The sequence below is a fragment of the Columba livia genome, chromosome Z, assembly GCF_036013475.1.
Source record: "Columba livia isolate bColLiv1 breed racing homer chromosome Z, bColLiv1.pat.W.v2, whole genome shotgun sequence".
Lineage (NCBI taxonomy): Eukaryota > Metazoa > Chordata > Aves > Columbiformes > Columbidae > Columba > Columba livia.
In genome coordinates this window covers 82,639,570-82,656,881 of record NC_088642.1, presented here as the reverse complement: position 1 = coordinate 82,656,881, position 17,312 = coordinate 82,639,570, and the positions used below count along the sequence as shown (strand labels likewise).

Here is a 17,312-nt window from a genome sequence, read left to right as displayed (position 1 = left end):
GCACTTGTTGAATAATAATTTATCACATAAAGTTCAGAGTGCAAAAATTCCTGCTTCTTCTAAATTGATCATTTATGCAACTGGTAGCTGATATACAGACAGACTGGTGTCACAAACCTTTGGAAAATTAAAAAAAAAAGAAAAAGAAAGAAACTGACTTATAGTAACTAATAATTGTTTTTGCCCTCTTATTTATGAACAGGAAAACCTAGTACTGATAGCTTATAAACATTAGCGTGGTTTGGCAAAGCTAATTAATTATGAAACACAACTGTCTTGATAGTAACATCAGGAAAAGACATGATTTTCCTGGGTGCTGTATTTAGCACAGTCAAACCCCTATTCATCTCTCACTCAGGCAAGTCTACATTGAATAGGAATTTTCTCTGAATTGAAGAAATAGAGATTTGGCTATATGTAAAAAGTTAATTTCCCCCCTTCATGAACTCAAGCTCTGATTAAAGAAGTAATTATAATTTTTCAGCAAATTAACTCTAAGTTTATTAAAACCATTCAGTCTGATAATCTATATTGTCAAGTTAGGCTTAATACTTATTATGAGATTAAACCACTAAGATATCTCTAGTTTGAGGAAATATGTTCAAACTTCAGTCATACAAGAACTATATTAAAGCAAACATTCAGATTAATTGACGATGAGATCGTTTAATGTCTAACAGCAAAGAAACCTCAGACTAAATCTGTTAGCACTGGGTGAAATCTTGAGGTCATCACCTACTCTTTGCAATCACTTCTCCAAATGTTTATATATTTAACTACTGACTAAAAATGAATTAATAACTTCAAGATTTAATCTGATGTTATTAAATTTTTTGCTGATTGTTTACTGTGCCTGACCATCTTATGTAAATACTCTAAGCTGTTGCATTGTCTGTAATTACTGTGCAATAGATGAAGTTACAGGCTAGTTAAAAGCATGTGTCTTGATTAAAAAAGAAAAGGAATCATTCTAACTTAATTTTAAAATTTCTGTAAAAAAAAAGTGTCAAAATATAATAAAACATTTGAATTTCAATAGCCAAATGTTAAAATCCCATTAAAATCCTAAATATATAATGATTAACAAGTAATTTTGAAATAGGTAATTTTCATCTACATTTTAATACATTTAATACTCTTAATAAACAAGAATTGCCATAACAAACCGAGAGGTTGTTAGTGTGTCTTACAGAAGTGTTGCTAATGTTTAGTGAAAAAAAATACAGAAAAAACATGCTGGTACTTCTTTGCAAGCAACTTTTAAAATCTGTGAATGCAGATTTAACACATTTGACCTGTCATGAAGGGCAGCAGAATATGATTTGATGCAAATACATAGAAAAAAACTTGTTGTGATGGACTGGAAATTCAACAGAAAAGGCTTTGTGCATACCTTGATAAATATTATCTTTCCAGACATCTAGTACAACAAGTACAATTGTTGGTAACCTTCACATTTGCTTTCATTGATGAACATCAGAGCTATTAAAATGGTGTTTGATAATTTGCTATGTTCTTTTTTTTTTTTTTTTAGCAAACCAAAAGAATTGAAGGAAAATTTTTTGGGAAGAAAATTACTAGCTTTCTACCCTAGATTGATGATTATATTAATTATAGGAACCAATGTTGTGTTCTGCCGTAAGGAGAATTTGTGTGTTACTCAACAGGTCTTCCACCTGGCTCAGGGATGTGCTCCAGACATTGTCCCGGAAGGAGAAAGATGCTTGCTGAACCAAAAATTTCTCTCTTTCCCTCAAAACATGAGCATCAGAACATTTATCGTAGGACACCGCATCCACATGGAGAACTTCTTGCAGCAGAACAAGAGGGTAAGGAAAGACCTACAGATTTCCAGGTGATTGTCTCCTGAAAGTGGAAACACTGCTGGTGCTGTGACTTGTGGTCTACAAGTGGAAGCTTCTTCCCCTTAAGAATTGATGTTGTATCATTTCTTAGTCTGTGTTAGCGACAAATAGCCTTGCTTAGTTTAAAGAACCACTGTCAGGAGCTGAAGAGCCATTGGTTTTGATGAGCACCAAACAGGCTAAGACTGGTCTGTTTTTTTTTTTCCAGAAACATTTGAAAAACAACTACTGCCATGGTCACAAGGGAACAGTGATCCCTCTCCATAAATTCAATTTGTTCATAACCTTTTGACACAGACCATAAATAACCTTCGTATATTTCACACACACGGACACATGAATTAAATTACATGAGCAACGTATATAAATATTTACTTTACAGAAATACAACCCAAATATAAAGTGCCACATGAACAACCCATCTATTAGCAAATGGTTAATTCCCTGTGTCAATAGATAACCGGATTACATGCCTACCTGCTCCTTTTGCTGTGCCAGTCTGCTCATTGCAGGCACAAAATGGTAGCAAAGAAAATATTAATCAATTGATAGTGGGGCTGTTTCAGCAAAGGTTACATCAGAGACAAAGGAAAGGGAAGGCTGAGTTCTGGCTCCAGAAAAGGCTTGTTATAATTTTCTGGAGTAGGCTATGATATCTAGAAAAGGTGAGAAAAAAGAAATAATGAAAAAGAAGTTGGTTTTATTTCTGAAAATTGTTCTCAGTGGGTTTATTTGATAAGTTTTATTTGCGCACATGACTAGTGTGATAATAATAGCAAAAAACCTAAAAGAATGTGCCAGAATTCCAAGATGCTAAATCAGAAGATATTTATGGGAGAGAATAGTAGCTATTCCTTTAGCTTTGTACCTAAAAATGAGGTATCCCACAGGAATTAAAAACATTGATTTTCTGATTTTTTTTCCAAATTCCTCTTTGTGTTTTAAAACCTGCAAAAGATATCCTGTCTGGAGCACTAGATGCTCTATGTTTTAAAACACAAAATAAAAAACACTGATAATACTTAGGGTAGAAAAATAACTGGATGTATATGTATGGAAGTATTGAAATTTGGTGCGTGCTTCAATGTTAGTATAATTTCTTGCCGAAGATTCAGGGAAAAAGATTAAATTAATAAATGATTTAATATTTTTTTAAAAAATAAGTTATTAAATGTGTACCTGTCGAATATAATGATGGTGATTTGCATTTTTGAAGGAAAAAAGGGAGATTGTTAAGCAGTGGAAAGCAGAGAACAATTCCCACTGCTGGAAATCTCTATGGTACCTTTTTTTCAACTTTGTTGACAGTGCATCCTCTTCCATGAGAGACTGCTGGTGTGTCCTGTTACCATGAGGTAACACAGGGCTGGACAACAGCTAGATTGAACACATACATATATATATATATGTATGAGGAATACAGAAACTCTCTACTTCTTGTATAACTTTAGGTGACTAGGATTGCAACTCTAGAAAGTTCAAGAACAAAATGGGCAGAGAGCAGGCAACCTCCTCCTTCCCAGGCATGAGATAAGGAAACCTTATGGAGATAAAGAAACCTTATGGAGATAAAAGGATGTTGCAAACTCAAATACATCCTTCTGAAGCAATGAGCAAACCCATCCATCCATTTTAATGAAAAGAGATCAAATTTCCTTGTGACACACGTAACAGCTATACAGACACTGCTGCAGGTTTGGTGTCACCCACAATTAACCAGTTGCCACCCCTGGGCTGTGGAAACCTGAGGAGGGATCTCACTGCAAGGGATGTCCTGGGTTGCTGTGGACCAGCTGAAATTGGTCTATTTTATGACTGTGAATCAAAAGGGTTACCTTTTGATAATGCCTATTTAATTCAAAAGCAAGTAATTTGGTAGTCATTAAACCTCTTGCAGCATCGAGTAGTTAACTTTATGTTGTGACAAGTAGAGGAAATTGTGGTAGCACAAGGTATTCTCTTAATTAAATACTAAAATATGGAGTAATAGAATCATAGAATCACAGAATGTTTTGTGTTAGAAGGACCCAGCCATGAGCAGGGACATCTTCACCAGCTCAGGTTGCTCAGAGCCCCGTCCAGCCTGGCCTGGGATGTCTCCAGGGATGGTTCATCCACCACCTCTCTGGCCAAACTGGGACAGGTTCTCACCACCCTCAGGGACACCAATTTCTTCCTCATGTCCAGCCTGAATCTTCCTCCTTTAGTTTAAAACCATCACCCCTTGTCCTGTCATGACAGGCCCTGCTCTAGTCTGTTCCCATCTTTCTCATGGGCCCCTTTTAAGTCTAGAAAGGCCACAATAAGGTGTCCCTGGAGCTTCTCTTCTCCAGCTGAACACCCCAACTCTCTCACCTGTCCCCCAGCAGAGCTGTTCCAGCCTCGGGTCATTCCTGTGGCTCCTCTGGCCCCTCTCCAGCAGCTCCATGTGTGTCCTGTGCCCAAGTCCTTCTCCTGGGAGCTGCTCTCCACCCCTGCATCCCAGCCTGGACTGATAGTGGGGGTTACCCTGATCCAGATACAGGACATTGCACTTGGCCTTGTTAAACCACATGAGGTTCACATGGGCCGACTTCTCCAGCCTGTCCAGGTCCCTCTTGATGACATCCTGTCCCACAGATGTGTCAACTGGATCAGTCAACTTGGTGTCATCAAAATGTAAGGTATATGGGTGCAAATAATGAAATAATAAATAAATCTGTGGTCAAAACACTTGAAATGATTGCATGGCTCTACCACAGTTTTAATTGTGATTATCTCACCTCATTTGGGTCCACCTTTCCCCAGAACTTTCAGTTTTTAAATCAAATGAGGGGCAAAACTCCTATGCCTTCATGTTTTCCCCCAAAGCAGTTGGAAACAATCTGGCTTCAGCTTTATTTGTTTTAATTGGATTTTAGTAAAGTAGAAAGTTAAAGCAGGACCTCAAGAACTCAAAGAAATTTCAGAGTTGAAACTCTGCCAGGTTAACATAAATAGATTAGCGCATACACTGACAGGCCAGGAGCAGTTAAGAATAAAAGATCAAAGAAGCTATGAAAAATAAAAATAACCGGAGATCTCTAGAACAGATAAAATATTATTAAATTAATTACCAGTGCAAGTGGTACATGTGTAGACAGTACCACGTGCTGAAGCAAGGGGACAGCCAGTTCAGATGTTGGATTTCTCTGTTCCTTCATTTCTTCCTTTCTCCCCTTCATTAATGATATAGGAGGGCTGTTTCTGACCATGCATTTCACTAGAGTTTTATCTGTTTAAGGATGATTCTGCAAATTAATTTGGGATGCTACAGCATAAACCAGTGGATTATGCTTTCAAATAAAGTCTACAGACATTACCTTCTATTTTATTTTTCCTGTTTTCACCACATTATCTCAGTTGACTATCTTACAGTGGTTGTGATTAAACATTTAAAGTAACACCAGTTACTATACCACAGTGTCTGAAATACTGAGCCCATTTGCTCCAATAAGATAGATACATCAGGATAAATATTTTAATGACAGTCAGTCATTTATTTTTCTCCATGATTATTGTTAAAAGCACTCAAGTATTAATAGATTTTTGTTACACATCCTCATTGTCAACACTTACCAATACTCAGAACTTAACCTTTTTCTAGTGAATCAGTTCCCCCCCCACTTTTAATGCATTTTTGTTTCTAAACTCTATTCCAAGGTCACTTTTAACAGAAAATAAAAATGTGGCCTTAACAGGCTGATGTATGGCTTGAAAACGATGGAGCAATTTGAAGCATTCAGTAATAGCAAATTACCAGGACTGAATGACCTCCCTCCAGAATTCTGAAGTGAGGAAATTATTAAGTACAGTGTGTATAGATGAGAATATATATTGTCTTTTTAAGATAGTAATAATAATATATAGCACCCCCATTCTCCTTCTTAGTGCTTGAAAGGCACTAATACTGTTAATTTCAGGGTTTTGAGTATTTTTGTAAAAAATGGTGCAGGATTTGAGACTTGTTTCAGTGCTGGGAAAACTTTTGAGTTCTTCTGAAGAAGACGATAATGCAGGACTTGGCAGGAGAATAACCTGAAAGGTCCAAAACAATAATGCTTCTGCAAACAGGTCCTGAACTAGGGCAAAACAGGTAGAAGTGAGCAAGGAGTAAAAAATCCCTGGACTTTCAAAAATCTTACAATAAGGGTAATCTAAATAGAGTGTTGAAGGAAATAAATTGCAGTGTAGGGAGGAATGGATTCCTACCTTGGATTAAACTGGGCCATATTTATTACTTGTAGTTCATTGGTCCTCTCCCCACAGCATGAATATGAATTAAAATTGTGTTGCTGTGTTATTCTGTATGTGTCTATACAGCTGGCTGGGAAGGAGAAGGCTTACCGTCAACACGTTGCTCTGGGGGATCTGTAAAACTAATTTGGCCAGTGAAAGGCTGTTGGGGCAACCAAGATGGCTGTTGACTTATGACTGTCTCTGCCATATTTAAAATAATAGTAATACCTCAACCAGCAATTAAAGAAAGTGGTGTTGTTTTTTGTGCTCTAAACCTGTAAAAAAATATAGGCATCAGTGTTATATTGTCATACTATCTACATGGTTGGGTGAAGGAGCACATCCAGGTTTGTTCAGCTCACTTTGGAAAGGACACCCTTGTCACTCATTGACACACCTTGGATACAGGTTTTATTCAGCGAGTTGGATTTCAAAGCAAGTGGTTAGACCTCAGTCTGGGACTACCTCACCTTGAATTCACCCAAAGACTGTAAAAGAGAAGACTAGTTGCATGGAAAAAAGTGAACAACAAAGAACATCTCCTCTGTTCTATGCAGACCCACAGATCAAAAATAGAAGGGCACAAAGATGGAGAGAAATAAAGATTAATTCCTTTATCTGGCTTGAAATAAAACTGGAATCCAGTACCATTCAGTCAAATATTTTGACTGGATTTTTTAAAAGGATTGGATTAGTCCTTTCGCAGAGTCATGGAGTCAGGGAATAGTTGGGGTTGAAGGGACCTCTGGAGATCACCCTGTCCAACCCTACTGCTAAAGCAGGTTCACCAGAACAGATCACTCAGGTGGGTCCAGGCAGGTTTGAATGTCTCCAGAGAAGGAGACTCCACATCCGCTCTGGGCAGCCTGGGCCAGGCTCTGGCAAAGAAGTTTCTGCTCACGTTCAGATGGAACCTCTTGTGTTTCGGTCTGTACCCATTGCCCCTCACTCTGTCGTTGGGCACCACTGAACAGAGTCTGGTCCATCCTCTTGACGCCCACCCAGAAAAGATGCTCCAGATTCCTCATCATCGTTGTGGCCCACTGCTGGACTCTCCAGTAATTCCTTGTCCTTCTTGAACTGGAGAGCCCAGAACTGGACACAGTAGTCTAGATGCAGCCCCATTGTTATTATTCACTGTAGTTACTCATATAAACAGATAACTATGTGACTATTGAAGCTGAATGCTTTTTTCCAGCTTCAAAATTATACAACTGAGAGCGAAGTTTGGCTATCTAAAAGCAATCAAACCCAATACTTCATGCTGTACAGTAACCTTTTTGCCTGAAGAGGTCAGGAAGGAAATATTTTCCCATGCTAATGGGTAATCTCAGTTTTATTTCTCAGCAGTTGACATGTTCCTGAGATTTTTGCTTGTTAATGCTGGAGACACAACATGCCACTGCTCAATTCTTTGTGGCAGGGTTGTTACTACTCCAGTTAGGAGGAAACATTTAACACAGCAGAAAACAGGGAATAGTTGCTCCTTTTGCTTCTCAAACTATGGCTCAATCACTCCTCTATGGTCCTCCAACTTTCTGTCTACTTCCTTACACTTTCAGTCAATAAAATGTAAATTTGAAGGTACCCTGTAATTCTCTGTGCCCTATTAAACCACAAGCAAACACATAAGTGATGCAGAGCATGGGATAACGGCGGCTTTCCTGAGCACATGGGTACAAAACTTGTCGAGTACACCTCTGCCTAATGAGAAAGCACAAGTGTTCTGACAAGCAAGAACAACAAATAATAATAATAATAAAAATCGCTATCCTGTCAAATACTGTGTGCATATCAAGGATCCGGAATACAAAGCAGACTTAACAGCAATCACATTTTGAGTAGAATTCGCTTGAATGTAACACCTTCTCCCTCTAAGGTTTTGAGTGTGGTATCTTAAAGAAGATCACACAAATTACTCATTGTGGGAACAAAGGCTCTTTTTTGAAAGTTGTCAGCTTGCTGACAGTTATGATGAGCATTTACTTCAGGCTTGTAAAACATATTAATCAAACTTGTTCCTATAGCTTCAGTCCAAGGAGGGTTACTGTTTCTTTTAGAGCAATGTTTTACATAAGTAAAGAGCTCTGAATACGTGTACACCTTGAATGCAAACCACCGTCTCTGCCATTCATTTGTTCGTGATGAATAAATACTAGTCTACACCACGCATAAGGAAGATTGAAGTAGTGTATGGAAATCTGTTTATTACAAAACTATTTGCCAAAGACCTATGCACCATTCGTTGAACCTTGAGAAACATTTGAAAATATGGGTTGCATTTGCAAACTTCAATGTATGACATGGAGAGCTGGCAAGCTGCCTGGTTTCTACTTAAAGGATTGTCATTCTGGGAAAAATAAATTTCTCTAACTAGACAAAAGTCAATGTTTTCATGTTTTACTGCAATCAAACTGATATGGCTGACAATTTAATGTCTCAACACTTAAAATATCTGTGGATAATCAGTTACCTCAATCAATCACAACTACAAGATTTCTCTATTTTCAGAGTCTGTATACATATGACTGAGATATTAAAGTTTAGAGAAAACTCCCTATCCTTAATCCTTTATGATTTCTCTTGAGTTGTGCAGTTCTTTTATCTTTATTTTTTTCCCCCCAAATGCACGATTTTATAATTATAGGAAAAAAATAATCCAACCCTACACTGTAATCAGATTTTGAAACCTTTTGTGTTAATGTCCTGTTTTATTTAATTTTATGTATATTTTATAGTCTGCTTGGCTGTCAAAAAGATGTGGAAATGTGCTGGCATTCCAGCTGAAGACATCATTATGAGTGAGAAAATGCTCAAGGCTTTTTCAAAGTGGGTGCTGAAACATACGTTTCTCTTCTTTGACTCCAGGGGATGCTAACAGCTGCCCCAGCAGACAGGTATTGCAGGGTCAAAGGCTAGCAGAGCTGTGCACCTCCAGGATTTGACTGCCAGCAAAGTAGATGGGTAGTTGCTCAAAACTAATAATAAAAATAGCAACAATGATGAGAAGAAGAAGGAGCTGACAACAAAAATGAAAAGGAACCCGCAAGAAGTGAATTCTGGGTAGCACAACACTTGGCAGAGCTGATTTTAATATCTGACAGGTTGAGTTCACTAATCTTTGCTATTCATACTGACGTGAAACTTCATACAGTTTTAGAGATTTGTATCTATTAAGACATGCAGCAGTGTTCCTACAACATGGGAACAAGTTTGCTGGCGCCTGCCATTCTTCTTCCTCCGTGATAAAAATTGGTATGAACTGTTTTAAACGCCTAACAGATAATTACTCTCAACACTCAATAAGGAGAACTACATCTTTAGAGCCTCCTTTATCTTTAAAAAACAATAAAAAAAATGCCAAAAAACAAGCCCCCAAACACACCAACAAGACAAAACAACCTTCTTCCCCCCTCTTCCCCCCTCTCTTTTGTTTCTTTGATTACTTGGAGCCCTGTAATCAAACTAAGCTTAGTTTTGGGACCCTTGGGGCAGTATCTCTTAGTTCCCTGTCAGGCTGCATTGCAAAACAATCAATCTTGCTCTTGCACTGGCTTGGTGGAAGTGCCACGACACGAGGACTGCAATGCTTTGCTCTCGCTGTGTGAAGCTTCGATGACAAAAGTTTTTATCAGAAGCTGACTGTATTTAGGGTTATGAATATGCAATGACTCTCATTAGTATTGAAGCACAGGAGCACGGGCTGACATCCCCCGCCACTTTTAGCTGCTGCAGAGTCGTCTAATGAATTGTCTTGCTCTTTCACTTGCGCAGCCTTTGCTGCTACGGCTCCCCGTTCCGAGGGGAGTTGCCCAGTTTGAGAACGCTATTGACGGCAGAAATTAATTGCCACGAACTGCTCTTGATTTTGTGCAACAGGGTTGAGACTGTGTTTAAATTGTCAAAACAGAAAACCATTAGCCTCTCCAGGAGACAGGATCATCGCGAGTGAGAGGACCCGCGTGTCCATACGTGTGGCCGTGCACGAGCTCCCAGGTGTGGCACAGGTGTGTGTGTATGGTCTTGTAACCACACCTGTGTGTACAAACACTTGTGTGCGTATTGGTGACGGGCCTCAGAAACCCGGCACCCTACTGATTTATGTGTTATTTTTCCAATCAGAACAAACGAGGATAATGGAAAGCTCTCCAAATGAGCAGGACTCTAACACATTGCTATTTGATCAACCCTTTAATACTCTTCCTTTCCCCTTTGGGACCCTGCCAAACATTTTTCAGCTCACACATCTGCAATCTTTATGAATAAGTTACTGATAAGGATGTTTCCAACAAATGATTAAGATATCTGGCTTGATTTGTCATATTTGAGGAGATGTGTAAGCTTTCAGAAACAAGTAGAAATGACCTTTTTTTTCCCAATTGGTTAAATTAAGTATTTTTTTTCCCTATTCATCTGAAATTTCTTCTGACATAAAAGGAGCTTTTGTGGCTCTCTGCAGATTGTGAAGGATAGAGTGAATTGAAACAGATAATATATTCCAAGAAGTGTAAGTGGCATTCTGAAAGGTGTGCGTGTACTACAAATAATAAAGTATATGAGGTTCTCCCAAGAAGATAACAGCCCTGTGCAGCTTTTTATCCATTTAATCAGTAATGGAAATGGTCCCAGTGCAAGGAAGGAGGATCTGTTTAATTTTTACTGCGATTTTTGGCACCATTGCTCTAACGTAAGCTTGGCTTACCTCTTGACCCAGCCCCAGGAGTGCCTGTTCTCATCAGCTGGAGAAAAAATAAACATAAAGAACATCTACATGTTGGGAGTATCAAATACAAGAGCAGTTTAAAATAAATGCAGTTCTGACAAAAGTGGCTCAAGTATCATACATCAAACACTTGTTACCTCTCTTGGCCTTAGTGATTGCACGTGACTAAGAAAGAGTGAGTGATAAAATCTGAAGAAAGATGAAACCAATCTGGGCCTTTTTAAAGATCATCAATCATTCTGCGCAGCCATGATATTATTAGTTCCAGTAAGCCTTGTTCTCCCATTTTATGGACATCATAAACCCTCCACCCCTAGACCAATGCTACCATGGGAAATCATTTTTATGGGCAGCATCTTAGTGTGGGCCAATCAGATCTAATCACATAACAAGCTACTGAATTATTCAACGTTCTCCCTAATTTTGCATTCTTCCTGCACTTTGCTGTCACTGCAGGGTTTTAAAAGTATGTGTTTTTACAATATTTATTAAGAAGATAACCATACGCAGGAATTTTGCTTTCTCTATGTCTTTCAATAATTGTTTGTTCCCTTAGATTGTTGCAGTATATACATTACTATATTGAGTATATTTTTTCTAAAAGGAATAGCAGTCCACAATGTGGCACTAGGCTTTAAAGTCTTTCAGCTTTTAAAATACCGAATGTAAGGACTACAATAGTGAAACAATTGTGTTCAAACATAAAATATTCAGATTTACTGAGCAAACTGTAACCAGCATGTCTCTTAGCTGTTGCTATGAATACAGGGCTCACATTGTATATGAAAATATTTCAGTTTTAATTGCAAATCTGTGCAGAGATGATTTGGGGTCTGTAATTAGCACATAAATTCCAGACTTTGTGACTGCTGTGAAAACACACATTATTTATGGAACGATTATCTAAATATAATTCAGTGTTTTTCGCTTTCAACAACTACTGTAAAAGTCTGATTTAATAAAATGTGAAAAATTTCCCGTCTCTTGCACTTCTGTTTACTTTATGAAGCATTTGTTCCTCTGCACTGCCATTTCCCACTCGACCTGCACTGGACTTACCTTTCAGCATCTCCATACTTCACTCACACCTTGGGGAGGTTTCTTCACAACCACAAAGTACCAGGCACTTAATTTGTTTAAAATGAAAGCTTGGATTATGCAAATATCTCTGAACTGCACGAAGAGAGTGAGTTTAAGTGACCTCCATCCTCGTGCTTTTCATCCAGGCTTGAAGTGGGAATAGATAGGAGCCCTGTCTGAGCTGATTTTAAGCTGCCGTATGCAGATTTCCAGTTATCTGGACAGGGTTACTGGAAGGACAAAGTGGTCTCTTATTCCCACCCACTTATTGTAAACTGCAGGCTCAGCCACTTTTAACTCCCATCAATGTAGGGTGCAACCAGCACAAAACAACCTCTTTGTGTCCACTGGAATTCTTCTTTACCACCAACCCTGTGCATTTTCAAAGCTGGTTACTCGCATAACCAGTTTTGCAGCAATGTTTTTTGAGACCATCTTCCATTCTAGAGTTTAAAAGTGTGTTTTCAGGTTATATGGAAGCGAGTGTTTCCCTCACCAGTGTTGTCTTGTGTCTCGGTTAAGGGTTGCAGCTGCTGGTGAAGGGGCTGGGCACTGGTTATGCACAAATACCACAATAGCAGTCTAATTAATAAAACACCACCTGTAGTGACAAAAACAGAAAAGAAAATCTATAATATGAACTTAATTTACGTCAGAATTATTTTGATCAGAAGAGACCCTCAGGATCATCGAGTCCAACCATAACCTAACTCTAATACTAAACCATGTCCCTAAGAACCTCATCTATAAACCTTCTAAACCCTCCCAGGGATGGCGACTCCATGCAGCACACCTGAAACTTCCCTCCTTTTTAGTTCATTCCTCATCCTCTTGGGTTGCTCTGTGTGTTGCCATGCTGTATTTGAGGGAAAATCCTTCCCCACTCTCCTCCTGCATCCCACCAACCACCTTGCTGCCTCCAGCAACTCTGTGCAATGCCAACCTCAACAACCACTAATAATAGCAATAGTAATAATAATAATAGTAATAACAACAACAACAACAACAACAACAACAATAATAATAATAATAATAATAATAATAATAATAATAATAATAATCGCTGGCAGGGTTGTCTCGTCTCTCCCAGGGCTGCCTCCCCTTGCACCAAAAGCTCTGCCTACAGGAGCACCACCCATCCCACCCCACGGTAAGAGTGTGGATGGGCTGGACACCAGTGTCGGAAATATAGAATTATTTTTGCATGAAGCTACCAGGATTTGCCCAGACAGCTCCTGTGTGCCTGCTATGTTGCTGGCCATGGAGTTGGGCAGGATCCATGCACAGCATGTAGCTCGCAGCCCAGCCCCTGGGCGTGAATTTCGATTTCAACGGCGATATCAATGTCATGGCACACACGCTCCAGGAAGGGAGTTATGAAGAGTAATTGAGAGATTCAGCGTGAAGCCACTGAAAGCTGTAATTTAAAGTTCCAGTACTACTATTACCATTAAAATTTAAAGTGACAGAGGTCCAATTATGAATGGTTATTTTCTTAAGTAAAACTGCCTTTTTTTTTTATTATTATTTTATTTTATTCTCTGCAAAGCACTCATTTCTGCCTTGCCATCACTGTCATCAGGACCTGTCTTTGTGGCTTCTGATGTCAGCGAGATGCTGAGCATCCCGCCCCTGACGAGGAACGGATCAATAGGGCAGTGTGGCTGGAAGCCTTGCAGGATATGTCAGAGCAAACTGCTCTGCAAGGGGTCCAGCCTGCTCTCCTGGCAAAATTAGGCACAGCTTCAGCATCTGGAGAAGACCCCAGCCCTGTAAATGGAGACGGCATCCCGGGACAGAGAAGACACTGAGTACATTTTTAGTAAGGAAAAAATGGGTGGGTCATACTGGGGATCTTTCCTGACAGACAAGTGAGTTAGTAATTATTACCATTGCTTCTCGTAATTTTAATGCAAAAAATTTGCAGGGTTGTTTACATGACAAACTTCAGCACGCAGTGCAGATTCTTAGGCTGTTTGCTCAAATAGTTCAAGAAATTCTCCTGGATATTCATTTGGCTAGTGCTAGATCTAGATTCACTTCACATGAATAGGCTATACTGTCTCTAAAACATTAGTGGGGTAGATGGTAGGAAAGATGCAGGACTCAAGTGCTTGCAGGGGTCTCCCAGCATTGGTATATTTTTCTCAGTGCCTGGTGTGATGAGATGTGATTAGGACCTGAACGTTCATATGAGAAGGAAGGAACTACTTTCTGGAAACACAAAAAGTTTTGATACTGAATCTTTGAAAAGTGTCAGAGTTCTGCTGCCTTTCACACAAGGACTTCCAAAAGTGAGAGCAGCATTTGACATACAGTAAGCAGAAATTTAGTCTAAGGATTTGGGGAAGCAGAGCTGTCCTAAGAACATCAGCCAGACCATCTGATGTACATACATACACAATTCAGATCAATGACTTTGATTTTTTTCATATTATTATCAGCATAAATGCATTTTAATTCCAGATGTGGAACAATGAATCCAATGTTTTCAGGTGAGATCAGAGATGCACAGATAACATGGACAGTCACTAATAAATATCCAGGTAGAAAGGAAAGCAGAGCACTTTTTTGCAAACCTGACAAAATTATTTATTTATCCTTAAAAGTGATATCAGAACACTAGGTTATTTTGCTAGCCACCTGTCAAGCAGCTGCACACAAGACCTTGACATACTGTTCTCACCTTCAGTGGTGCTGTTAAACAGAAGAATATGAGATGTTTTCCAGATGTTGGTCATCGTCAGCCTGGAAAGTTTAAATTTCTAATCCCTACATTTAACCAAAATGGGAGTGATCAGAAGAAAATATCTGAGAAATCCCTTAGATCACACTAGAGAGTGTTCACCAGGAGGGGTATAATGTAGAAGCAGAAGGATGTTCTCTTTGAGGACACTTCTGGAGAGGCAGAAAGTGGTTGCAAGAGCGAATGACAGAAATACACCCACCAAGCCACAGAACAAACTCTGTTTAATAATCAGGAGAATCCACACTACAAAAGAAAGCTATGTAAGAGAGCAGGGAGGTAGTCTGGTGGTACGTTGGATCTTCTCCCTGGCTGCTCCCATAGCAGAAGTTAAGACCATCAGTGGAACAAATTTTTGATTATAGACAATTATAGACCATTGTCCACAGTTGTTTCCTGCAACACTGGCAAACTCAGCAACGTGGGTTCATCTACTGCTAAAAGTATTTGAAATGGCACACTGCACAGCAGCCAGGGGCCAGCACCCCTTTGTGCTAGGTACTGTACAAACGTGGGACCAAAACATCTGCTCTTCATGCCCAAGAGCTTACAACACCGTGGAGTTAACAGGAGATACTTCACCATCCTGTTGAGGCCTTGCTGGCTGTGATGCTGAACCCGAGAGGTAAAAATTCATCCCCACGTCACTCTAGTGACATCCGTGCACTCGTATCATAACGTATTCGGTTCTGAGTCTGACCTGGCCAGGGCTGGTCCTGCACTTTCAGTAAAGCACTGTTGTGTAGCATCACCAAAGCAGCTCCTCCGGGCACCATGCTCGCAGCTGGCTGAATACCGGGGCCAAGTGACCTCTGTGACTCGTTCAGGGCTTTCCTGCGAAGACCAGTAAAGACCGGTTCCAAAGAAGGCTAATTAGTGTTGGCCTAGAGCATGCTGGTGAAATCATTCAAGGAGGGACACGTGCTCTGTGCAGATGGACAAAGCTGTGATCTGCTGCCAGATTGAAAAAAAAAATTTAAAAAAATTGTGTTATGCACTGTAGACACTCCTTACCTGTTTTAATTTTTAATAGAAATGTTCCTTTTAAAGTACTAGGAGCAATGCGAGTTTAATGTGAGCTCAGAGCACTGTGCTGCACAAGCATAATTGACTCATTGCCATCACTTGCTAGATATTTTTTCCTTTCCCTTTCCTAAGCCTTACTATTTCCTAAGTTCCTAATGGAAACAGAACATGCTAGTGAGCCAGCATTTGACACAGAGCTTACAAACTAGTAGTCAATATTGAAATTGGATTTGAATTACTGTGTAAGTAATTGCTGATAAGAAAACTGGAGTAAAAAGGCCGTGGAAAGACATAAAGCACCTGCAGGTCATAGGCAAAGGAAACCAGAAGTAAAAATGTTTACAGAGGTCAAAGGTTTAAATTTGTAATTGTTATTGCATCGGGGAATGGAGGCCACTTTTTGTGTGTGGCTTTCCTCTGCAAAATTTGAGTTTGTCTTACATGGAAGTTTGGTATCTTTCCACTAACCAGTGTCACAACTGAAAAGCCAAGCAGATGAACAATATTTACACTGAACCTTTGAACTGTTGGCCTGATACTATCACTCTTTTTAATCACAAAGTAGCTCAGTGTTTAACTAACCTTACTTTCATCATCTCTGTCTCTGCTTGTGCTACATTACGCCATCTGCAATAAACAATGAAGAAAGCTGCAACATCCTGAGGAGTGACTACAACCTGTCCTCCCCTTAATGACGGGTTTATGCAGTTAGTCAAAACCCGTTGCTTGAGCTGACAAGAATGAAATCAGTGACTGGTGAATCGGACATACCCTGAGCTGAAATAGGAGTAGTGAGGTGTCTGTGTGTGTTAGGCGATTACTGATAGGAGAAGTCTTGGTGTTTTACCGAAAGGCAGCCTCTACAGTGTTTTCTGGAAGCTGGGACTGTAAAAACGAGTGAGAAACAACACTTGCTCTATTCACCAGGCAAAACCCCATAATGCTACTTTAAATGGAAAAACTACATCACTACTTAAAAAACCCTGCAGGCACTCCCAATTTTAGGGGGTAGATTAGGGAAGATGAAGTCATCACATCCTCACCCTGCACTACGAACAATGCTGTGTATCGCACACAAAGCTCCCGACCAGACTGATGTTTCTGTTAAAAAGTTCAGTAGTGACTCTTGTCAGCTGGGATGTAACCTGAAGTTCTCAGTTAGGTTTCAGAATAAGCAACACTTTGGGCAGAATGAGAGCTCTTCCAGTGTCCCTTCCATTTCCAGCTTTAACAATAACTTTTCCGGTGTTCTTGATAATGACATTTGTTTTTTCTGCTTTTCAGTATATTAATCTGAAAACGGGTGTATGAATACTTTTCTATTGCATATTGAGGCTAGGGTCTTGATTTATGCAAGCAAAGTATTTTGAAATCCTTGTAGGAAAGAAGGTATAGAAAAGGGAATCTATAATTGGAGATGAGCTGGCAAGTAACACCAGCTTATGGTACCACCACCTTAGGGTGATACCATCACCTTACAGTATACCCTTCTCCCCCTTTCCATTAACAGACCTTAGCTCAAAGCTCATAAAGGTATTATTTCCACAGATGGAGAGGTGAGCACTGCCCTCAGAACCATCTCTGAGACAAAGGAAAATGTTTTCTTGTGGAGAAA

General features: G+C 39.5%; 1 long non-coding RNA gene across 5 annotated transcripts in view; it reads left to right on the top strand.

The window, feature by feature from the left end:
• Positions 1-11,820, top strand: part of LOC110360564 (uncharacterized) — a 69,363-nt gene extending 57,543 nt beyond the window's left edge. For 4 of the 5 annotated variants that reach the window (XR_010469186.1, XR_010469184.1, XR_010469185.1 and 1 more), the window contains one exon: positions 1,668-11,820. This is a non-coding gene — a long non-coding RNA (uncharacterized LOC110360564). The remainder of the gene's footprint in view (positions 1-1,667) is intronic. The other variant, XR_010469183.1, reaches the window with a different exon arrangement.
• The last annotated feature ends 5,492 nt before the right edge of the window (positions 11,821-17,312 follow it).